Source organism: Theropithecus gelada, chromosome 18 (genome assembly GCF_003255815.1).
Source record: "Theropithecus gelada isolate Dixy chromosome 18, Tgel_1.0, whole genome shotgun sequence".
Lineage (NCBI taxonomy): Eukaryota > Metazoa > Chordata > Mammalia > Primates > Cercopithecidae > Theropithecus > Theropithecus gelada.
In genome coordinates, this window is record NC_037686.1 from 56,515,524 (window position 1) to 56,540,762 (window position 25,239).

General features: G+C 38.7%; 1 protein-coding gene across 1 annotated transcript in view; it reads left to right on the forward strand.

Annotated features, from left to right (window-relative positions):
* The first annotated feature begins 213 nt into the window (after nt 1-213).
* Nucleotides 214-25,239, forward strand: part of SERPINB7 (serpin family B member 7) — a 54,353-nt gene continuing 29,327 nt past the window's right edge. The window contains exon 1 of the mRNA XM_025365373.1: nt 214-395. The gene's annotated coding sequence lies outside the window, so the exon portion shown is untranslated. The remainder of the gene's footprint in view (nt 396-25,239) is intronic.

Genomic DNA, 25,239 nt, shown 5'->3' on the forward strand with positions numbered 1-25,239 from the left:
GTCTTTAGAATGTTTGTTTCTCTGGTTTGTTGGTCAATGGAAGGATGAGCAACATGATACCCTGGGGCACTCCTCTGTGCTTCCTGCAGAGTTGGGGGATGCCAAGTGCCTTTCTGAGCTGGACAGGAAAGCCCCGTAGAGTCCCTTCCTGATGTTCCCTCCATGATTTTCCTCTTTGTGCAGTCTGGGATAAAGGAGGGACTTTTCATTCAGTGCTGTCACCACTGCTCCTGCTGCCATCAACCTCTCCCTTGGGAGTTGAGCCAAAGGGAAGTCTGGGGAATTTTCCCTGAACCTTGGTAGAGGTGTGCTGGGAGGAGTGAGAAGTCTTAGGAGGTAGGAAGCAGGAGGAACTGAAGCCCAGCTGTGAAGGCTGCAGACTGCAGTGAGAGGAGGTGAGTGGCGTTCTTACTTATACTGGGTTATTCTAGGCTTCTGAGTATGCTCAGATTCCCCAGGATGGATGGACAGCCCCTAGTGCCTGAGGTGCTGCATGCCCTGAGCATTCACCTGCTGTCAAAGGAACAGTTTACCTCTAGCATCTGGGATTCTGGAAGACACATACCCCTTTCCAGGGTAACCACAGTCAATCTCTGTTCTCCACATGGTTGTTGTAGACTAATCTTGGGGATTAGAATGACAAATGACGGCAGCATCTAAAACATTGGCCAACATATTTAATAGAGAAAGTTCAGCTTTATTCCTTACCTTATGAAAGAAGAAATGCCTACCGACTGCTGAATAGACCCCTAAGCTTATAAAAGATAGCTCACACACCAACTATATCTACTACCTGTGTCTGGGCTTTCTATCTCTGGTGTCACAGACCTACTGATTAAATATATGTGAATGAATGAATTGATATTTATAAGCTAGTTTTACTTTTTTATTTAGCAAATGATTCACAACCCAGGTGACAAGTTACATGCCAACTCCCAGGTCGATCACAATACAACCATGATGATAATTCCCTAAGAGGTCTGCTATGTATTGGACACTCCTTGTCAATTATATTTTTATTTTTATCAATGATATTTGGTAACTTGAGCAACATTTTTGAGAGGTTTGAGGTTTCAAAAAAATTTTTAGTAATATGAGGCACTTTTAGTACTTGAGAGAATGATTCACAATCATAGGTTCTCCAACAAATCCCAAACCATGTACAGCTGAGCTTTAGAATATCTCCATCTTACAACTGTCTTCTACAATGACTTACAACCTTGACATCTCTGCTAATATTTTTGCCCTCAATATAGACAAACTAGAATGTGGGCTGCTCATGGGAAGGGAAAGGATCCTAAAATTTGTGGCTGTTGGAACAGAAATGGTAACAGCAGGACATCTTGTATTTAATCATAGTTGTATCTGGAAGATTTTCATCCAAACTCTTTTGCAGGGTTTTTAATGCTAATTTATAAACATAGTAGTTTACTTACATTAATAAATAAAATTGCATTGATTTCTTGACAGAGTTTAAATAAATCTATTCTGGAAGATTTTTTTAAGGAGTTATAAAGTCTACCATTTGTCTGAAATGTGGTTTAGAGATTGATAGAGGATAGAATTAGGAAGAAATAAATTTCACTACAGGGGAATATGTAGTTTCATTTATGTTGAATGAATAAAGGCTGGGTTCGAGTTTGTTACAAAATGAAAACAGATTGTCTTCTTTGTTCTTGAAGAACTAATCAGATTATGTTTTCCTTTCTGAACTTGGTCTTGTTGCCATTGGTAATGCTGAGGAGAACATCAGTAAAGCGATAATCATAAGAGGCATTTAGTAGGTATGAGCCCTATAGTCTAAGGATGTTCCCTAGAGGAGCAAAGACACTGGTCAGAGGTAACGCGAGTCATTACGGTGGTCCCGAGAGAGACTCAAGTTAGAGGGGCAGGCAGGACACGCAGGTATCAGTCCCTCCCTTGGAGCCCCGCCCTCTACCCAGCGGACCTCGCTAGTCTGTCTCCTTCCTCTGCCAGATGGAGTTTCAGCATCATTTCCATTCCAAGCCTTCTGTAACTCTTCCACCTCCGCAAAGCACTTTACAAATACTTCCACCATCACTGTTCTTACACTGTAGCCTGATTTTCAAATGTATTTCTAGATCACGGACTTTGGAAGGACAGGCAGGGAAAATGTCCTAACAATTTTCTAGTGCCCAGCAATGTTTAAACTGAGGTCTTAAGTTGAGGTGGTGTTTCAGGCTATAGTTAGAGGCCTTTACTTTTTTTTTTTCCTTCTATTTCTTCTGAAATGGATGAAAAATACATTTTTCATGGATTCATTTCATTTCATGTGCTCCTTGTTTTCAATTTTTCTTTATGAGAAGTCAAGAGCAATTTTTGGATTGCAGGAGGCATGAATAGGGACAAAAGTCAAAGACTAAAATGAGAATAGCTTCGTTTCTTTCTACTGACCTTCTTGTTTCATAACTAGCTTGTTTCAGTACCAGACACTGAAGTTTGAGGTTTAGCTGAGCAAAATTCGCTTGAAAAAGTATCATTTAAAAAGATGAATTTGTGAAGCAAGCTATGCTTAACAGATCTGCAATTTGAAGAAAGTTTTAAGTCCCTATTTAGGCCAGGTTCAGTGGCTCACGCCTGTAACCACAGCACTTTGGGAGGCTGAGGCAGGAGGATTGCTTGAGCTCAGGAATTGGAGACCAGCCTGGGCAACATAGCAAGACCCTGTCTGTACAAAAAATTTTAAAAAATAGCTAGATATGGTGGTGTATACTTGTAGCCCCAGCTACTTGGAAGGCCGAGGTGTGAGAATTGCTTGAACCCAGGAGTTTGAGGCAGCCATGAGCTATGATGATGCCACTGCGCCCCAGCCTGGGTGACAGAGCAAGACCCTGTCTCTAAAACAAAAACTTCTATTCAACTATTGACATTAAATGAATCATTTCATGACTAAAAAGTATAAAGTTCTTATATAAGGTCTTTATAGTGAGTTAAGAAAGGTGGAAAGAAATAGTAACAATGTTCATTGATACATAAATATATATATATATACACACACACACATCACTTACAACATAATACAATATAATATAAGTATTATATATAGGGTTTACACACACACACACACTCATATACTTAATATATTTAGTGTTTACACATGAACTTTTGTGGTTTAAAAGTAGGTGCTTTTCCTCAACGTACACAGGTGTTAACTAACAAGAACATGCCCTAGCAGATACAAAGCCAAGGCCAGAAATGTTTTCTTCCACATGTTTTTACCTGTTTCAATCTCAAATTGTAAACTCTACCATGTACCAGATACCAGAAAATCATTAGACCGTGTGGGTGTGTGAAACGTTTGGGCAAACTGGAATGGATTTTCCTGCACATCACAGAGTAACTTGTCTTTCTGTCCATGGAACACGGAATACCAGTTTGTGAGTGGTTTAGTTCCAGACTCATGTGCAGGACTCAGCAGAGGGATCAAGTGAGGACACAGCAATGCAGTAATAAGCCGAAACCGGTCTCTTATTAAAGATCTTTTAAAGCCAAACAGCCATTCACTCTTATCCAACAGAGTGGGCCCAGGTCTCCACTCCATCTTGGTAGAGATCAGGGTGGAGGATAGGTGGAGGTTTCCTCCTTCATGCTTGGCATAATTTGAGGAGATTGAGAAGAAGATTCTGTGAGATTAGAGGGCATTAATAAACATCTAGGATCTCTAGGATGGGAAGGCGTGGCACTTTGTTTTCCTCCCATATTTCTGTCCTGTATTTTGGATTTTGCCAGTTGTTTCCAGGGTCTTGGGGTATCTTTTGTGTGTGTGTGTGTGTGTGTGTGTGTGTGTGTCTGTTCTGTGAGTAGAAATGAAGACACTTATAAAGGCTCTAATTTCTTTGTAGTTGGCAATAAAGTGAATTAAAAGCCTTCCTTCACTCAATTCTATAGCTTTTCCTATTTCAATTGCTACCACGATTTTTGAAAGTTTCTATTCCATGTTAAGAGCTAGTAGTATGTGAATGTCTTCTTTTGAGAAGTATCTGTTGATGTGCTTGCCCACTTTTTAATAGAGTTGTTTGTTTTTATTTCTTGTAAATTTGTTAAAGTTCCTTGTGGATTCTGGATATTAGATCTTTGTCAGATGGATAGATTGCAAACATTTTCTCCCACTCTGAGCTTCACATTCTTTGTCTAGGAAATTCAGTCAGCCACAAAATGAAAATTTAGCTTCCAGGTTTTCTGATTCGTGTAAAGTCAAAAAATGGTGTGTAAATCCCCTCTCATCCATTACAACATATATAGTCTTGGAAAAGCAGTTGAATAGCTTGAAATCTCAATTCTCAGCTGCAAAATGGGAATAAAAAACAAAATAGTACTAATAATATCAATGCTTGTGAAAGTCAAGAGAGATGCTAATTTGCTATTATCTGTTGCTGGGTTTAACTGGCGCAATAAATTGTAAAGTCAGTTACAGATCTGTCAAGATTTAACCATGTTGTTTGCCCAGGACTTTAGGGTAGAGGTTAGCAAACTCTGGCCCTTGGTCCAAAACTGGCTGGACACCCGATTTCATAAATAAAATTTTATCGAAACACAGCCATGCCTATTTGTTTACATATTTCCTATGTCTGCTTTAATGCCACAACTGAAAAATTGAATTGTGATGGATAGATATATGGCCCACAAAGCCAAACATATTTACTCTTTGGCTTCTTGCAGAAAAAGTTGACCACTCTCTGCTCTAGGGAGTTCCTAATGAAACACATTCTGTAACTTTCTACAATGCATTGCTTAATCTTTCATTTAACTGTAAGCACTGGCACTACGCTAAACAAAATAATAGCAGAGCACCCCTTCGGTCCAGAATCTACTTTACCTTCCTAGGTTTTGCCAAGGGTTCCTTTCTTGATTGCCTATGGATCGCTAATCTGCTCCCTCAAGTACAAGTAGCTTCATCAGGAGAATCAGAAGGGTGTGTTGTCCTTCTATTTTAATAAGCATTTCTTCATACTTTGTGTTACTGTCATATTGCCACATTCTCATGGCGCTTAGCTTCTCTGTACCTCTCTGTGTCTCTGTCTCTGTCTATCTCTCCCTCTCTCCCTCTTTCTCTCTCTAAAGTACATGCATGCATGCACAAACACACATACTGTATCATTGTCATTGCCAACTTTGGCCTATATAGCAGATAACAAAGGCATGATCAACGTGATCTTAAAATGTTCAAAGATATAAACCCCCAGAAATATTTAGTAGCATTGTTACCGTGACTTATCCCAAAAGCAACTATGCCCAGAAGCAGACACCACCAACAGCAATAGAACAAATATCTATTTCCTCAGATACTTGTTCACTTTCTGCCTGTTAGGACTTCAATTTTATAGTGACCAAATTTTTTACTGTCTAGAAAAGATCAGGTAATATAAAGTGAAGCAAAAATCCATGAACCCTTTTCTTAAAGAAGCTCTGATTCTCTGAAGCACTGGGAAATCTACCCATGTGTAGAAACTGGTTCTAAATAAGAATAATGTGTCTGTTGTCAGCTGGTCTCAAATCCTCTGTATCTGGCCCCTGGCCCCTGGAGAGGTAGCAGTTGATTGTAGAAAGATATTTCAGGGATATTTCTTATAATAAGAAAATAATTCTTTAAGGCCTGCTCCCTCCAGTGACCAGAAGGTCATATTATCTGGGTCTCTGCTATAAAGCTTACAAAGGAAATCCTCATGACAATCTTGGTGACAGCATGCGATGCCCCCACCTCCTTCTAGCCCTCTACCCTCTCATCAAGAAGAATGAACACTGTGAGGGTTATACTCTCTGCTTTGGCAGAAAGCCCAGCTCATCACAGGCTTCCTCACAGAGTCCAAGTGTACCAAAGCGTGAAGAGCAAGAACTGTGCTGTGTGGTAGGGTCCAAGAGTTTCCATATTAAGCCTTAAATGTTTAAGAAGAATTTTAAAGGGATGTCAAGCCTTGAGTGGAATCATCACTAGATGTGGACCCACTTCTTGGTGAGTGGCTGTCAAGTCATTTTGATAATGACCCCCTAATAACTTTCTACTTGATCATATGCATGGGTGCATAAACACAAAACAAAACAACATTTGCTCCTGCTATGAGTAGGCTTCATGATCTATCCTATTCTATTCTACTCTTCTGATCTATCCTATCCTATCTTATATTTTAATTCATCTCATTTTTGTTTTTTAAAGCTGGTGTTTAACTACTAAATGTATTGTGTTTCTCCAAGTGATTTGTAATCTGAATTTTTAAAAAAGTGAGTAGGCAAGGGTCAGTAATGCCATTAGCTGAAGCATTGTTGTTTAAAGAATTAAAATTGTTTAAAAATTTTCCAATTAAAATTGACAGTTGGAAAACAATATCTATTTTCCTTCACAGAAAAACATGACAAAGGAGTTTAACCGAGAGTACACAGGCCTCTCTGGGCATATGTAGGTTTTTCCTTCCAAAACCAACTTTTAAGAATCCTTCTTTTCTTTTTTATTGTAGTACCAGGCTTTCTTTTTCCATTATTATTTTTTTCTTTCTATTCATTTTCTCCCTCTCTGCCTTTTACCAGTAGCTCATCTGGTAACTGGAAGAGCTTCCATGTTTTCTCTTACCCCTGACCTGGGGTTTGACTATGTCCCCACCCAAATCTCACCTTGAATTGTATCTCCCAGAATTCCCATGTGCTGTGGGAGGACCCAGTGGGAGGTAATTGAATCAAGGGGGTTGGTCTTTCCCATGCTATTCTTGTCATAGTGAGTAAGTCTCATGAGAGCTGATGCGTTTATCAGGGGTTTCCACTTTTGCTTCTTCCTCATTTTCTCTTGTCACCACCATGTAAGAAGTGCCTTTCACCTCCTGCCATGATTCTGAGGCCTCCTCAGTCATGTGGAACTGTAAGTCCAATGAAACCTCTTTTTCTTCCCAGTCTCATGTATGTCTTTATCAGCAGCATGAAAACAGACTAATACAGTAAATTGATACCAGGAGTGGGGTGTTACTGAAAAGATACCCAAAAATGTGGAAGCGAGTTTGGAATGGGGTAACAGGCAGAGGTTGGAACAGTTTGGAGGGCTCAGAAGACAGGAAAATATGGAAAAGTTTGGAACTTCCTAGAGACATGATGAATGGCTTTGCCCAAAATGCTGATAGCAATATAGACAATAAAGTCCAGCCTGAGGTGGTCTCAGATGGAGATGAGGAACTTGTTGGGAACTGGAGCAGAGGTGACTCTTGTTATGTTTTAGCAAAGAGACTGGTGGCATTTTGCCCCGCCCTAGAGATTTGTGAAACTTTGAACTTGAAAATGATGATTTAGGGTATCTGGTGGAAGAAATTTCTAAGGAGCAAAGCATTCGAAAGGTAACTTGGATACTGTTAAAGACATTCAGTTTTATAAGGGAAGCAGAGCATAAAAACCTAGAAAACTTACAACCTGACTATGTGATAGAAAAAAAAAAACCATTTTCTGATGAAAAATTTAAGCTGGCTGCAGAAATTTGCATAAGTAGCAGGGAGCCTAATGTTAATCCCCAAGATCACAGGGAAAATGTCTCCAGGCCATGTCTGAGACCTTCATGGCAGCCCCTCCCATCACAGGCCTGGAGGCCCAGGAGGAAAAAGTGGTTTTGTGGGCCAGGCCCAGAGTCCTTGTGCTGTATGCAGCCTAGGGACTTGGTGCCCTATGTCCTAGCTGCTCCAGCAGTGACTGAAAGGGGCCAACGTACAGCTCGGGCTGTGGCTTCAGAGGGTGGAAGACCCAAGCCTTGGCAGCTTCCATGTGGTGATGAGCCTGCAGGTGCACAGAAGTCAAGAATTGAGGTTTGGGAACCTCTGCCTAGATTTCAGAAGATGTATAGAAATTCCTGGATGCCCAGGCAAAAGTTTGCTGTAGGAGTGGTCCTCTCATGGAGAACCTTTGCTAGGGCAGTGCAGAAGGGAAATGTGGGATCAGAGCCCCCACACAAAGGGGCACAAAGTCTCCACTGGGGCACTGCCTAGTGGGGCTGTGAGAAGAGGGCCACCATCCTCTAGACCCCAGAATGGTAGATCCACTGACAGCTTGTACTGTGCGCCTGGAAAAGCCATAGACACTCAACACCAGGCCATGAAAGAAGCTGGGAGGGAGGCTGTACCCTGCAAAGCCACAGGGGCAGAGCTGTCCAAGACCATGGAAACCCACCTCTTGCATCAGCATGACCTGGATGTGAGACCTGGAGTCAAAGGAGATTATTTTGGAGCTTTAAAATTTGACTGTGTTGCTGAATCTCAGACTTGCATGGGCCCTGTAATCCCTTTGTTTTGTCCAATTTCCCCAATTTGGAATGGCTGTATTTACCAAATTCCTGTGTCCCCATTATATCTAGGAAGTAACTAACCTGCTTTTGATTTTGCAGGCTTATAGACAGAAGGGACTTGCCTTGTCTCAGGTGAGACTTTGGACTGTGAACTTTCAGGTTAATGCTGAAACGAGTTAAGACTTTGGAGGACTGTTGGGAAGGCATGATTGGTTTTAAAATGTGAGGACATGAGATTTGGAGGGGCCAGGGGCAGAATGACATGGTTTGGCTGTGTCCCCACCCAAATCTCAACTCGAATTTTATATCCCAGAATTCCCACATGTTGTGGGAGGGACACAGGGAGAGATAATTGAATCACGAAGGCTGGTCTTTCCTGTACTATTCTCATGGTAGTGAATAAGTCTCACAAGATCTTATGGGTTTATCAGGGGTTTCTGCTTTTGCTTCTTCCTCATTTTCTCTTGCTGCTGCCATGTAGGAAGTGCCTTTCACCTCCCGCCATGATTATGAGGCCTCCCCAGCTATTTGGAACTGTAAGTTCAACTAAACCTCTTTTTCTTTTTCTTCCCAGTCTCAGGTATGTCTTTATCAGCAGTGCAAAAATAGACTAATACACCTGTCATGTCCTGCTGGGGCCACCTCTCTGTGTCCTAGGCCTGACCCAATCCAACTTATCTTTCAGGTTTACCTTTCTGTGGAAACAGTTCCTAATTCTTCTAGGACTCAGTGACATCTATTTCCAGGTTGTCCAAACAGCATCACTTATGGTACTTTTCATGCCACCACGTAATTGCTTGTGAGTTGTTTCCCTTAGTGGACTGTGGGCCCATGGAGGGCAAGAACTGGGTCTTCTGCTCCACAGTAACCCTGCACTGCAGTGCCAGGCCCAGCACCCACCAGGCCTGTGATGAAAATCTGTTCAGTCAATGAGTGGATGAATGAATCTATTGATTGGAGGGGGAAAAGGCCATTGGATGAAGGATTTCAATGGGCAAATTTATTAAAATTAGTTCTACTATACTTATCTTCTTTGGCTTAATGTGCAGGCTGCTCTCTAAAATAAGATTGAAATATTTTTCTCTTATCTCTGGAGAGATAGTCTTTGTAGGTTGATTCAGAACTCTCTTGCCCAGAACATTCCACTATTATTGAGTCTGATTTACAGATTATGTGCATTGGTATGCATATCAGGTGCTTGGAGACACTGAGGCCCCCTGGATATACTTATGAGATGAAAGGAAATGGGAAGAGATTATATGTATTGAGGATACTAGCTGCAGGCACAGTCAGGAGAACTGCATGTGCCAAGGATCTGATTTGCCTTATTTCCCCGCCATCTCTGGGGGAGTGGAGAGCAGAAAACTAACAAGAGTTAGAAGGCCTGATCTTTGTCAACACATTTGATACTCACTTGTTCTGTGGTTTTGAGCACTTTTTAATCTTTTACTTTCCTTGTACAAATGTTTATGAGAAGAGTCATTTAATGTGATGATATCTTTCATGAGAGTCAGCAATGCCTTCTGGATTCATTTTTATTTCTCGACCACCACTATTTGATCATAAAACAGGAGTTATATAAATATAACAAGATAATATTTTAAAGTAAACATTAAATTTAATTACCTGCATGTTCATAATATTAGCAGAAAATTGTGGATTAAGACGTAGATGACATTTGCCTTGAGGTTAGGTCATATTCCTATTTTTAGATTGCATCAGTAAAAAGCCCCCCTTTTACTGTAGATGTCGCATAAAACATCTACAGTTTTACACTAGTACTGTAGTGTAGCATAAAACGTATTTCACTAACTGTGGAATTTGGGTGAATTTGGGTTAGACTACAAGGTAGATGAAAATCTTGCTCTGGACTGAGATTGGGCACCATTGCTAATAGCATATGAGCCTCTGCTTTTCATAATCAAAATGCTGACATAATTTTTCTGAGTATTACAGGAAATTGTTGAAAATTCTATATCTCTACCATGTTCTGTGCTTCAACTTTCCTGCTACTATTTTTTTTTAACAAGAAGAAATAGTATGCTAACAAATGGAAACAACTAATACATCATCCAGAAAGTAATTTAGTCACTAGAATAAACTGTTCTTAGAATTTCTGCTGGTATTATGTAAGTATTTAATCATTTTCAATCTAAAATGGTTTTATGTTGGAGCTGGTCTAAATATTATAATATTAAAAAATTGGTAAGTAATCCACTTTTCATTTATGAGAGGATCTAAAAATAGGTTTGTCTTCTTTTAAAATAATTCTGATGAAGTCATAGCCAGAAGTTAAATTTGGTAGTGGTCAAATTCATCACGTACTGCCTAAAGGATGATATTAATCCAAAAATTGAGTGTCTGATGTTAAAGTGTTATAGAAATATGAAGCACTTACAAAGACTACCTTAAATAATAAAAAGTCAGAGACGGAAGTTAAGGGCTAAAGAATGAGTTGCAGCTTTCATTGATGCCTTTGACTTGGGTTTAATGAGGCAGAAATTATTGGCCATTGGGTAAAGAATATTGTAGCTACTTTTCTTTATTACAGATCGTGTCCTGTGAACATGCAGTAATTACTTTACTAAATCAAGGACATTTCTAATGTCTTAAATCCTAACATTTCACCATGCTATTCCTATTCTTTGAGAATTCCATGACTTGGGAATGCTTTTCAGGTCAATGAACCCAGAAAAGAACAAGTTTGACCTGTGTTACTAAATGGGTCACTGTAGAGAATTGCATTACAATACAATTGTGTAGTATTTCCCAAGTTATGAAAACAGAAACTCTGCATGCCATTTCTATGGTATGAACTAAATTAGAGGCAGGCCCTAGAGTGAAGCTTACTCAACCTTTAGGGAAAAGAAACAAATTTTCCCAAGAGTTGAATTTTTATGAGTGATTATTAACCTGATAGACTTGGATGGATTTTTCTCAATCACTTACAGCGATGGTTCCCAATGTCTCGGGTAAAATGATGTGAGGGCAGTGGGATTTGGTTTGCTAAACTAAGAAGGTGTTACCACTCTACTGTTCTGTGGGCCTTAGCCCAATTACTGTGTCTGGGGATTTCAAAAACAAATTGTATTCTGACTAATTCATATTCAAATAAACATAAGAGTGACAAAGGGGTTTTGAACTCTGGCTGTCCCTATCTATGTGGCTGCTGAGTGGAGAGTCAAGAGGAAACTTCTCACTCATCTCTCAGGAGGGGCTGTTCCCGAGCACCAAGGCTATTCTTAAGTAACATGTGACTCGATGTGTTTCTAAAATCATAGAAATATATAATTCCACTATACTCACTATATTCTCTAGTCAGATATTTCTCTCAAAAAATAAATTTAAAATTCCTTTGGAAAAATTAAATGAGTAGAAATGGTAAAAATGTTTTGAAAATGATGAGCAATTATACAGGACTTTTCCTACTAAACACTGAAACATACTCTTATTAAACAGTTTTAATTGGCAAAAAAAATAAATGTACAGATGAATGGAGCAGAGTGTAGCTCAGAAATAGACTGTTAGATAGTTACAACAGCTTGTGATGAATGGGTATCACACGTCTTTTGGGAAAAGAGAACTTAGAGATATAACAGCGGTATATTTGATTAACCACTATTATTATTATTACGTATGTATGTCATCACCTCATATCTAAAGGAAAGGAGTTGCTAAACATAAATCACAGAAAAAATGATATATTTTTCACTATGTAAACATATAAATTACATCTATGTAAAAATTATCACCAGAAATGTAAAAGGCCATCAACAAATTGCATAACTTATTTATGACAAATAAAATCTTCTGACCTCTCTGTGATTCCTTTGTTCTTTCCTTCATAGTCGCCTCCCACAGCCGTAGATTCAACTATATGTGAATAGCCAATAAGCACCTCAAACTTAAGTCCCCAAATCTCATTCTCTGCAATATTCCATCTCTTAGAAAAATGTTACAAACTCTTGTTCAATTTCCAAAGCCGTAAGTCCAGATGTTATCTTGTTTTTTTTTCATTTTCTTCCCTTTCCTTATAAAATCCATCAGTGTAGCCTGAAGATTCTACCTCCTAAATTTATCTGGTATACATTTTCTCCATCTCTGATGGCACTCCCTAGTCCACATCCCTATTATTTCTGGCCTGGTCTGTTCAAATAACTTGTCTTTTGTTTGTTTTGTTTCCACTCTTGTCCATCTCTGATTTGTTTTCTAGAGCAGCTAGAGTGTTATTTTTTAAAAAGTAAAATAAGAACAAGCCATCTCTTGCTTAAAATCTTTCACTTGCTTCACTTCCCTTTTAGGAGAAAATTCAAATTCTTTCTGACGGCCTATAGCCTCTACACAGTCCCTGGCTTTCCTCATCCTATGCCACTCTTCTTGCTGTCCTTTCTTTCTAGAATGCTCTCTCCCTTCCTCTCCTGCTCATACACTCCAGCTCCATTCTTATATTTTAGATCCTGACTTAGATTTATTTCCTTAGAAATACCTCCATTGACATTACAATCTAAATAACTGATTACCAACCCATTATTCTCTTTCTAGAAACTGATTTTTTTCCTTCATAGCACTTACTATTTATAGCGTGTGTTTAATATATTAGGATTAATTCGACAGGTTTCATGCAGCTGAAAAACAGCATTTTCTCATGTAATTAGAAGTTTAGAGTTAGAAAAGTGGTTACTGAGGCCGGGCGCGGTGGCTCAAGCCTGTAATCCCAGCACTTTGGGAGGCCGAGATGGGCGGATCACGAGGTCAGGAGATCGAGACCATGCTGGCTAACACGGTGAAACCCCGTCTCTACTAAAAAATACAAAAAATTAGCCGGGCGAGGTGGCGGGCGCCTGTGGTCCCAGCTACTCGGGAGGCTGAGGCGGGAGAATGGCGTGAACCCGGGAGGCGGAGCTTGCAGTGAGCTGAGATCCGGCCACTGCACTCCAGCCTGGGCGACAGAGCGAGACTACGTCTCAAAAAAAAAAAAAAAAAAATGGTTACTGGTCTTGCTGTTAGTGGCTCAAGGCTATCAGGACAGATGTCTCTGTAATTCCTTTGTTCTTTCCTTCAGTGTTGCCGCCCCCATCACAAGGATGCTGCTCTACCTCCTGCATCCTACATTCCAGGGAAGAGCAATGAAGAGCATAGGATAAAATGGGCACCTAACAAACTCTTAGAAAAGTTTCCTGGAAGCCACAGACAGAAGCTTCTACTTGCATGACTATTGGTCAGAATTTAGACACGTGTTCCTCCCCATCTGCAAGGGAAGAGGGAATTTTTTAGTTTGTTTTTAAACTGGGCACAATGGCTTCTCCCATTTTCCATTAGTTTTCTTTCAACTAAAAATAATTTGGTTTCTTTTAAAAGAAAAAGAGGGGGAATGAATCTTGGGTATTAACATTCTTGGCTACAGTGTGTATGTTTGTTTACCAAATTCCTGTTTTTCCTAACTTTTAAAAGAACGCATCACGTTTTATTTTTTCCAAAAATGTATATACCCATGGCCTACATTTGGGTAAGCATTCAATAAATCGTTGAACAAGTAAAACTTACCGAGAATCATGGCATAGCACTTCCTGGACTTTCCAGGTCAGGGATGCTATGTTGAGGTGGTCCAGTTTGCACTGAAGGCTAAATTTTGCTCATGCCCTTGGAGATCATACTATAGTGCACCTTTTGCAGGAATGTTCTTCTGAAATTATCCTTCTTTTTCTCCTTCACCATCTATTATTCTTCCACCAGATGATTCCCAAAGCAAACAAGATGACTTCTCATCTCCCATCTTAAAAAGATATATCTATATGCTGATTGCTACCTTCCCAACCCCAGCCCTGACCTCTTTCCTGAACTGGATAAAACTATCTGTCTGACATTAACATCTACAGGCTGCTCAGACGTAACATTATCAAAACAACTTTCAATTCCCTGTAGTTATCTGCATTTTGGTAAAAAGCAAAGCATCTACTTAGTTATATAAACCAAAGAACCTTGAAGTGATTATTCTACGTCTTTCATTACCTTCCACATCCAATCAGAAAGTTCTGCTAAATACACTTTGCGTAAATCCATTACTTTTCTCGTCTCCATTTCTACATCTTGTTCACAGCATGGTTAGCCTTCTCCTGTCCTATGCTGAAAAGAGTAGAGACTCTCGTTCCAGGCCATTCTTGCTGGATAACCATGGACCTACACAGGTCCAGTTGGGGACTGTGAGGTGAAATAATAGAGGCAATGGAGAGAAAAAAAATATATGCAGAGATTTCCTCCACATTCACTGAACTTTTTAGAGCTCTCTTTTCTGCTACTGAAGCCAGAACAAGAGGGCTTATCCTGGATTTCACTCTGTCTGCTTCACAATACTCAATTCAGAGTTCTGGGGTGGGCTGAGTTAAATAAATAAATGTATTTATTCAGGATGGGAATAATAGAGGGGAAAACTCACCATTGTCTTGTTTGTACATAGACTTCTGTTCTTCCCAGATCAGTCTGTTGATACTTACTTTTTAGAGTTTTCAAATATCCATCTACACTTTCTGTCCAGGTCTTACAGTTGAGTCTGTGGGAAATAAAAGAAAGACTGTGTTTCCTCCCTGGCCTTTTCCTTGGAGTGTTAATGGATTATACTAACAGACTTTCTAATATTGAACTGGCCTTGCATTACTAACATAAATCCTTCTTGGTTGTGATGTGTTATAATTCCTTCTTGGTTGTGATGTGTTATAATTTTTATGTATTGCCGGGTTTGATTTACTAATGTTTTATTGAGGATTTTTCCTTTACATTCATCAGGGATATTTTTCTCTCGTTTTCATTCTGTGTTCTGTCTGATGATAGTGTTAGGGTAATGCTGGCCCCCTAAATGAGTTGGAAAGTGTTATCTCTCGTTTTCTGGAAGAGATTGTGTAATACTGGTGTTATTTCTTCTCTGAATACTTAGTAGAACTCTCTAAGAAAATCATCTGGGACTTAAGATTTCTATTTTTGGAAGGTTTAAAACTACACATTTAATTTTTAATAGGTATAGAACTATTCAGGTTATTTGTTTAATCTTGGGTGAGTTTTGGTAGTTTGAAGTTTTTCACAGCTTTGGTCTAGCCCTCCTAAGTTGTTAAATTTATGTGCATAAAGTTATTCTTAGTGTTTATTAAAAAATTCTTTTAATATCTGCGGTGTCTGTGAAGTCTGAGGTCTCTTTCCTTCCCGATATTAACAATTTATATGTTCTCTTTCTTTTTTTTTGACAGTCTTGTTAGGGGTTAAATCTTACTGATTAATTTAGGAAATTATCCTTTGGATTGATTTTCTGTACTGTTTTTATTGATTACTGATGTTTTCTTTACGACTTTCTTGTTTCTGTGTGTTTTGGGTTTATTTTGCTCTTGTTCTAGTTTCTTGAAGTGAAAGTATAGATTATTGGTTTGAGACTGTTCTTCATTTTTTTAATTACGTAGATCATTCTACCCTTCTTTTCTTGCTTTTCTACAACCTTCCGCTCCAATAGTGAGAAAATTTGACTTGCACCATCTTTCATCCATTTATTTAATCTTTCCATTCCACTATAATGATATCAGAATTATTTACCTGTGCTCCTGTGAGAAACACCTTTATTGACCGGGCCACAGTGCTTACGTGCAGTTTCTTTTGCCTTTAGTCTTACAAACTCCACTCATTTCCAAAATCACTTAGGTTCACTCCTTTTCCCTTTCAGTGAGTTCGTTTCATACATTTGCAATATAATTAGATCTTTTCGTTACATTTTGCATATCTTTCTTCCTATTAAGGTTTTGAAAAGTCAGCTTTATTGAACTACAGTTATGTATAACAAATTGTGTCGATTTAAAATGTAATTCGATGAACTCTGACAAATGCAAAAACCCATTGCCACACCCAGGAAAGCACTGCCACCATCAGTTCATAGAATGCTTCTATCACCCCCAAAACTCCTCCAGGTCCCTTTGCCATCTGTCCTCCCCCCATGCCTGGCCTCAGTCTACTACTAAGCTCTTTGTTACCATAGATCAGATTATGGTTTTGCTTTAGTGATTTTGAGATTCATTCACGGTTTTGAGTGTATCAATAATTTGCTCTTTTAAAAAAATGGACTAGTATTCCATTGTTTGGATATACCACAATTTATCTTTATTTTATTTAACCACCCGTTGAGGAATATTTGGTTTGTTTCAAGTTTTTAGCTATCGTGAATGAATGAAGTTACTGTAACACTTATGTACAAGCACTTTTGTGCAAATAATCTTTCTTTTTTCTTGGGTAAATAACTTGGAGTTACACTTCAATGACACCATGTTAGATGTTTTATTGTTGTCTCACAAGCCCTTGAAGAGAGATGAACAGAAAATTTGAAATTCAATGAAAAAGAAAAATTGATTGAAAAATTTCTGTTGAGCTCTCTAAAAGTTAATTTTTTCCATCATTTTCATTAGTACATTTTGATTTTTATTATTATATTTCTTATTCTAAAATTTCTATTTGCTATTATTTATTTTCTATTTTCCCACTTATTATAAAAGTGTCTGAAACCGCTTGTTAGAGTCTTTTTATAACAGCTGCTTTAAAATCCCTGTCAGATAATTCTAAAATCCGTCTCATCTTGGTGTTGACATCTGCTGATTATCTTGCCACATGAATTGAGATTTTCCTGGTTTTTGGTTTGACAAGTACTTTGTATCTTGTCCTGGACATTTTGAGTATTATATAATGAGACTCTGACTCCTGTTTAATCTGCTTTTTAAATAGACAGCAATGGTTTTAATGGCAATCGGTGAGTTCTGGTTTTAATGGCAATTTAATTGTCAAAATCTTCCTAGTACTATTCTCATCTGCCCTGTTTTTGCACTACCCAGCAGTCAATCTGAAACTATCTCATAATTTAGTCAACAAAGCTTTTGCTCTATTGATTCTGTTCATTTTCACAGATTAATGGAACAGTGGTGAAATCAGGACTTCATATACAAATTTAAATCATTCTTTTCTCTATCTCCCACTTCTTTGTGATTGTCCTCAAACTCTCTACCTGGGAGGGGAAGGGGTGCTACACTTTTGCTAGTGTCTACTTTCTTCAAGGTGGTAGTTGATAGGATCCCACCTCACGATTTTGTGCACACAGTGTGAGTAGAAGGGGAAGGGCTCTGTTATCTGTGTGTCCAGTCACCATTAAAGGGTGGAGGCAGGACACTGCTGCTTCTGCTTGTGTTTACTTAGTGTAGGGTGGGATTGTCATTATGGTTCTACCCTACAGCTTTTACAGCAACCAGGTCAGTGGGGAAGATAGAGGGTGTTACTTCTGTTGTGGCATCTGCTTGTAGTGGAGTGATTATCATCCAAAGGATTCTTCTTCTTCCTGGACCTCTAGTTAGAGAGATTCTCTCCCTGCCCCTGTTAGTATTATAGCAGCAGGGTGTGGTTTGCAATAGCACCTAGGCTGGAATGTAAAGGAAAACAACAACAACAACAACAAATGTAACACTAGGTGGCCCCTCAAGTCCTGAGATTCCTAGCCAGTCTTCCTTCCTTTCTTCCCCTTTTAGAGTTTTCTCATAGTTACTCTATGAGAAACTTACAAACTTTACCTTATTTTATTTCCAGTCTGTACATGCACACACACACACACACACACACACACACACTCACACAGAGAGATTCCATAAAATTTTATTCATCTTCATCGGAACAAAGGGGGCTGATAGTCTGAGAAGATGTTGCCAGAGTGGGAGAAAAACTGAACTTCCAAAGATGTGCATGCATTTTGCGTGGTGGAGTGGGGTGGGTGGGTCACATGTCACTGGGTGCAGTAGGAATGGGGATAGCGTGAACATGTACGAGAAAGTAAGAGATAAAAGGGAAAGGGAGGCATAATTGTGGTGAGGAAACAGTGCATTTGAAGAGAGATAAAAGGGCATTTAGTTGCTGATGTGAGTGAAAGTTTGGGGATGGGAAGAAATACTTTAAAAGAATGTGGGAAGTACTAAAAGAAGTTGGCATGCTTTGTGAAATCCTTAGGGAGGTCTCCTTAAGGAAGCCTAAGTGAATGACATGGGATTTGTGTTTTCTTTGAATATGGTTTCCTGCACAGACTGGATCCTGATGGCTCCCAGTTTTTATTCTTAGTTTTACTTTTATTTTATGTTTTATTTATAATGAAATTGATAGAATTGTAAATGAAACGACCACAATAAGATAAACTCTTAATAGTTTCCTAATCTTATTAGACTTCCCTTTAGTTTATACTTATTTCATGTGTTCTTGTGTGTTTCACATACACAGAACATATTGTTTTTTTCTTAAAGACACAATTGATACATGCTATTGCAACTTCTGCCCATAAATTAAAGGCATCCTTCTAAGGGTTCGCATAAGTTGAAAAGTTATTACTACAAAAATAGTAAGGAAACTACTCTGAGTTGAAAGGGTTTACTTTTGTTTTTGATAAGGTTATGTATGGAATTCTCTGTTTCTCATAGACCTTTATGAGAACAGATGGACTGTGATTTTTTAAGCAGATTTTGTGGGGATATTTATGAATAAGTCAAGATAGTAGCTGTATTGTCTTCTGACTTCTAAGGATAAGTTTAAAAGGATCTAGTGGGAGGCAAGCCCAGAAATGATCAGGAAGGCTTCATGGTTCAAAAAGAAAAAAAAAAAAAATCATAGGCACCCTAGGATCTATTTCAACTGCTTTTTAAAAAACTGTTATTTTAAGTTCAGGAGTACATGTGCAGGTTTGTGATACAGGTAAACTGCATGTTGGCGGGGACGTTGTGTAGAGATTACTTCCTCTCTCGGTAATAAGCGTACACTTGAGGGTGGAGGGCGGGAGAAGGGAGAGGATCAACTCCTTCTTTTTTGAGAAAGACACAAACTTTCTCAGCCCTACTTTTCTCATGTTGTAAAATGGGAGACTTTGACTTAAATAATGTCTAAAGTTTCCTTTAGCTTACTATCTATTAATAAAGGAAAAATTGGATATGTATTTACTTTCAAGGCTGCTGAATTTGCATATTTAATTAAAATTAAAGTGAGGACTTAAGCATCACTCTGCAAATGGAAGAATATAGGTAGAGGTTTTAAAGCTCCCATTTACAAACAGAACAATAATGTTAAAGGATAAGAAAATAGAGGCTTGTAGGAAAATTAAACACCTCATTTATATTGAACCTGACCACTGAAACTGGTCAAGGTAAAGCTTAATAAATTTAAAGATTTAGAACATTTACTTTTTCATGACAAATAATGACATTCAAAATGTGGTGATAAAATAATTTAGGAGATGAAATGGGACCAATTATTGCATTTCTTTGGGAAGTTGAAATCCTGAGGTAGAAAGTGAACTTTAATTTGCTTCTAAAATTAGATTTGGATTTTGTTTAGGAAACCTCCCTGTGTTTGTTCATGAATCTCATAGAACTAAAAAAATTCAAATAGAAAAGGTAGCACTGATAACAATAGTGATTCTTTAAGACTTGATTCTTCAAGAATGTACCGTTTATTATTCTGTTGTTTGGGGCCATGACAACATGATGAAATGATGTAGCACAAATAAGTGGAAACCAGCAAGGCCTCCCGCAGTTGGAATTCTGATCAGAAAGATTACAGGAAGTTCCATTGACTGCATTCATTTAAATGCATGAGGAGAATACTATATCATGTTATTTATTGCCAAGTGAAAGCTGAGATTATTCATTTCAAAAGTAAAAGAGAAACAGAAGAAGGTGGAGGAACTAAAGCAAGAAGAGAAGAGAGGGTAACTATTTACATGTAAACAAGAGATGTAGAGTAATTGAATTCCTTTATGTCCTGCCCACAGTAAAACAACAGAGAATACATCAAGAAGTAAAAATAGACCTAACATGCAATCACTTAGAATGAATTCACATGATAGAATGTGCGATTAAGCCATGGAGCTTGCTACTACAAGATTTTATTCAAATAAACAGATAGATTAGAAAGATTAGAGTTGGTAAACACAGTTTATATAAAAATTTCAATGTCTGGAATTTGGAACCAACAAAAATAATATCAAGCAAACAAACAAAACACAAATGGCATCAGCTTCCAGGGAATAGGCTTATATATTTAAGGATGTGCAAAGAATATCCCTTAATTTGGAACATGAAGTATACCCAGGTCATTTCCATTTTCTGGGCACTACACTAAATCTAGCACCCCCTTACCATGCCCTTGCCATTAGTATTTGGTCACCAAAGAATTCTTAAATCTTCAGCCTAAATACAGAGCTCTATGTAACCAGAGTTCACAGCCTCCTCTACTGACACCTCATGTAATCCTGAATTAATCCCTAGTAGTTTCCTTAAACTCCTCTCATGTGGAAGCTGTTCATTTCTCATGTGCACCTTAATTTAGGCCAAGAAGAGAAAAAGACTTTTCTTCTGGCTCTTTGCCATCATTTTTAAGTCATCTTTCGGTCGTTTTCTTTTACTATTCTTCCTCCTTTGAAGCCCTACACATCTACATCTGCTCCTTCTTTCCAAGCTTGGTCATGACTACCTGCCAAGCTCCAAGTTCTTCCTTCAGAATCGTCGAGGATTTTGACATCTGTACCTCAGTTTTTTCTTCCAGCTTATCCCTGTCCCGAGTGTTCACACTGGATACCATCTACTCTCTAGCCATTTAACCAGTTCAGCACTCCATTTTGTTGGGCACCCCTGGACATTTTTATCTTTTGGAAATGGTTCACTTTTGAAATTCTGAGCTCTTTACCTGCAATCACAGCCTTTGTGTACTCCACCCTCCCATTAAACATGCTTAATGACACCTTGTCTTCTGGTGTAATGATGTCTATAATCTTAAAGTCCAGCAAGCCTTCTTAGTTTCTTTTATATTCAGCCTATAAAGGCTCACTATGTTCACCAGTTACAAGAGTTTGGGGGTGGGAACCTGATGTGTTGATATCCATGGTCTTGAAACAATCTCTGGAAGATTGTGAGGAGGGTTATGCCCACCTCTTTACTGTGCACTGTCCAGGCTGGTCTTCATGGTCTACTATTTCAACTGCACTCTCATTAATGCTAAATTCTAGTCCACCACATCTGCATTCATAATTCGCAACCTAACCATTGATTTTTCTCTACCTTGCTCTTGGACTTTCAATTACGACTATAGAAAAGTCACATAATCTTGCTACTTAGCTCCTCTACAAATATTGAATTTCTAGCCACAGCTGGTTGTCTGGCCTTTCCAAGTCTCTATGGAAGTCTGGATTATTGTTATGCCTATCCTTTGAGTGTGGGAATTTCCCAAGGGATCTTCCCAATGTTTTTCCTTTTATTGCTTTGGACTCTGTCTGGAAGTCACATCAAAGGTTTTAGCTGCCATCTAGGTGTCAGAGACTCCAAATAAGCATCTTTATCACCAGCCACTTCTTTTATATACAGGCTTAAATATTCAACTACTTTTTCCAAATGGATGTTCTATGGGCATTTCAATTTCAATGTATTCAAAGCCAAACTTGTTATTTCCTTTTTCCCCATCATTCATCGTCCTCCTGCTGAATTCTCTGTCTCTTAATGATATCATCATCAGACAGTCAAGCCTACAGTGTCCCCACCACTCCACGCCAGATTATTAGGTATTTGCTAACTATTCTCAGAACACATCATGTACACTAATTCCGTGGGTGTTTGTTCATGCTGTTCTCTCTCCCCTGGGATGCTTTTCATCTTCATTTTCCCTGATCCAGATCAAATGCTAGCTTATTTGTGAGGCCTACTTAAGACTCCCACTTCCAATTCTTTCATCCTGAGCACTTCCATTTGCTTGCCTTTCTGTCCTATCACTTGTTTCGTTTTACCTTAGCACATTTCGTTAATTCAGTAACATTTATTAAGCCCCAAGTATCTTAACAGACACTATAATACACAATGGGAAAGAAATAGGAATAAGTTTTGGTTTTTGGACTGAAGGAGTTTTTATCTCCTGGTATCTAGAATATAGCCTTATAATTGTGGCCACCCATGTATTGAATTTCAGTTAATTTAAGAAACAAATCTTAAAAAAATGGTAAAAGTTGTTTAGGTAGCTGGAGAATTACTATGAATAAAACCTTTTTGAGATTGGCAGTTGTGACATCAAATCTATGTGGAAAACCATCACGTTTCTTTTAGATTTAGCATGAGAATGACTTGTGAAAAGGCAGTGCTTTCCTCTAATTATAATAATTATTTATTATTTTTAGAGAGATGGGGTCTGGCTCTGTTGCTCAGGTTGGTCATCCCCTAATTACTTAAAAATCACTCCCTAGTGTTATAGGACACCCAAGTTTTGGAGAAGAGAATAACTTTGGCTCCAGATAAGACCACTTTGTTTTGCTTTCAAGGCTGTTGATGGGAAAGGTGGACATTTAAAATTTATTTTATATTATGCCTTTAGAGAGAAGGTATGGCTAGTGGTTCATTTAGGGAAAAAGGGGAGAAATACTTTGGACAAAGCCTTCATATAAAAATTTACAGATAGAGTATTTAGTGGTAATAGTAGAAAGGATTGAAAAGTAGTTGGCTGATATGATGGTTTGGAAGCCTCACAAAGTGTCTCCTTACACTTGTTCATTTTAATTGAGTCAAGGAACCTACAAAAAGAATGCATGAGTAATGATGGATAAGGTGGGTGAATGAGGAAACACAAGAGTCTCTGTTATTCAACCGGTCCCAAGGATAAGCATCTGCCACTGGAACTGATGAGATGCCAACCAATAGAAGATGCAGGGACAATTAGCCTCCCTGCTTGGTGCCTGGTATCAAAAGAGTGAGGAAGGGCTCTTCTTCTCAGTTCTTCATGGGACCAAGTGATGATGCTAACCCTGTGGCTTGGTGTCTATGAGGGCATGGGGAAATAGTATTCTTGGCAGAGACACTGGTGCTCTCTGAAGACTGAGAACATTGATGAGGGCTCAGAGCAGGAGAAGAGAAGCACAGAAGACCCGTGTGGTGGCTGCAGCTGAGGAACAAATCTGTTTCCTTGGGAAGCCTTAAACTTCTTAGCAAGCTTCAGCCCTGGGTAAGTGAGGACAAGAGACAGTAAAATGTAGGTTATTACAATTCATGTTTCCTCATCTATATGCATGAACTGGCAAGGCCAATGGAAATTTCGATTATCATTGTATGGCAAGGGAGAATAATTAATGTAACACACCAATCCACATGACTGCTTTCTTCTCAGACTTATGTCACTTTGGGACTGGTTAATTGTAAATCAACTGTTGCAAATACAGTAGTGGGAGGGATGTCTGAGTTAAAGTGAAGAAGAAAACAATGGTGAGTAGAGCCTTAATTATAGATGACTCTTGGTAATTCCAAGAAGATTATCCAGGGTGTGTGTCACTTGGGTCACTTGCTTTTTACCTATTGACCATTTCACCACTTTAAAGTACTTTATATCCTCAGTAGGTAAGAAATAGAAAGGATGTGGGATTCAAAATATTCAGCCTATGAACACAGCAATTAGAATATGGAGAACAGGGAATCCATTTGTAGGCTTATTTTTTTTTTCATATTAATAACAACCTTCTCCTTCAGAAAGTTCATCAAAACTGCTAAATCAAAATTAAATTTCAGGGATTATCTGCAACTTTACTTTTCTCTATGATTATGCTACTCATAAACAATCATGGAGATGAGCAATAACTACTCTATTCGATTTTGGACAAGTTAACAGGACCCCCTCCTGGGAAAGAGGCAAAACTACACAAAATTGAGAGGTGAGCAAGTGGAAGATGATGGTACCTTCTAATTCCAATAGCTTTTTACAATAGAAAACCCAGTTACTTGGATAAGTGTTGGCTGTTTTGAAAACACTCAGGCAGAAGGACCAGGCTTGCAATCACTTCCGTGCATAGTAGGTGAAGGTAGGTGCAACGTACAGCTCAACCTCATGAGGCTAGAGCCAGAAACTGAAATGTGTTGTTGCCCCTCTGTGGTGTGTTCTGATGGCAAAGGTGTAGGCAACCAACTGGGCCCAACATACCTTTCCCTACACCTGGCCAATTTTCAAAGTGCAAACCCACTTTAACAAACTCTAGCCTGTATTATAGGAGGAAGGATCTGGGTGGTACAGACATGGCTTTCCATTGCCAGATCAGAAGGGTGGAGGAGAGGCTGGCAGGATGACAAGAATGAATGAACACACCAAGTTTCAGCTCCTATCTGAAGTTGCTCAGTTCAGGTAAGCATTTAGAGAAGCCAGGTGCAATAACTAACAGCGCAAATGTTTCTCTGGAAAATTCCAAGCCAGAGAAAATTGGGAAAAAGAGGGAAGGACGGAAAGCAGTACAGAGAAGCCAGCTAAAAAGGTCAGAGGTCAAGATGAAAATATGAGATTAGAGAATGATAAAAAACATTGTGTGAGATTCTATTTTAGGTCATTATGCCAGGGAAATTTACACAGGATAGGGTTGAAAGAAATTAGGCTATAAGATGAGTGGCAAGTTGCAATAAAATGGCACCCTAAACTCACCAAGTCACTGTTGTCACTGCTATCGTGCCTTTGTTGATTTGATGTCTAGTTAGTCTATTTGTGCATTTCTCACAGAAGAGTATGTTTTGACCCAGGCTGACAAATACTGTTGATTCTGAAATTTGTTTTTATGGTTATGTTAAAACCATTGTCATTATAAGAAACAGAGATGGGAATATCGCCTCCTCAAATCTGATTCACATACAAACTGAATGAACCACATAACAACCACCTTAGTCAGATACTATTTTGAAACATGGTTCAAAACCTAAATGCTTATAAGATTCTTGAGAGACAGTGCTGTGCTCTGAGTCATAGGGAAGCCATCCCAGAAGCCAGGTCTACCCATCAATAAGCAGCTGCCTGTGCAGGGTGCAGGCTGCACCTTTGGACAGCCTTTAAAACTGAATTCTCAGAATTTTAGAACACATTTTTGTCTAGAAATGCTGACTTTGGTTCATTAGGTAGTGGTAAAACAGGCTCCCTTCAAAGCTCTCCTT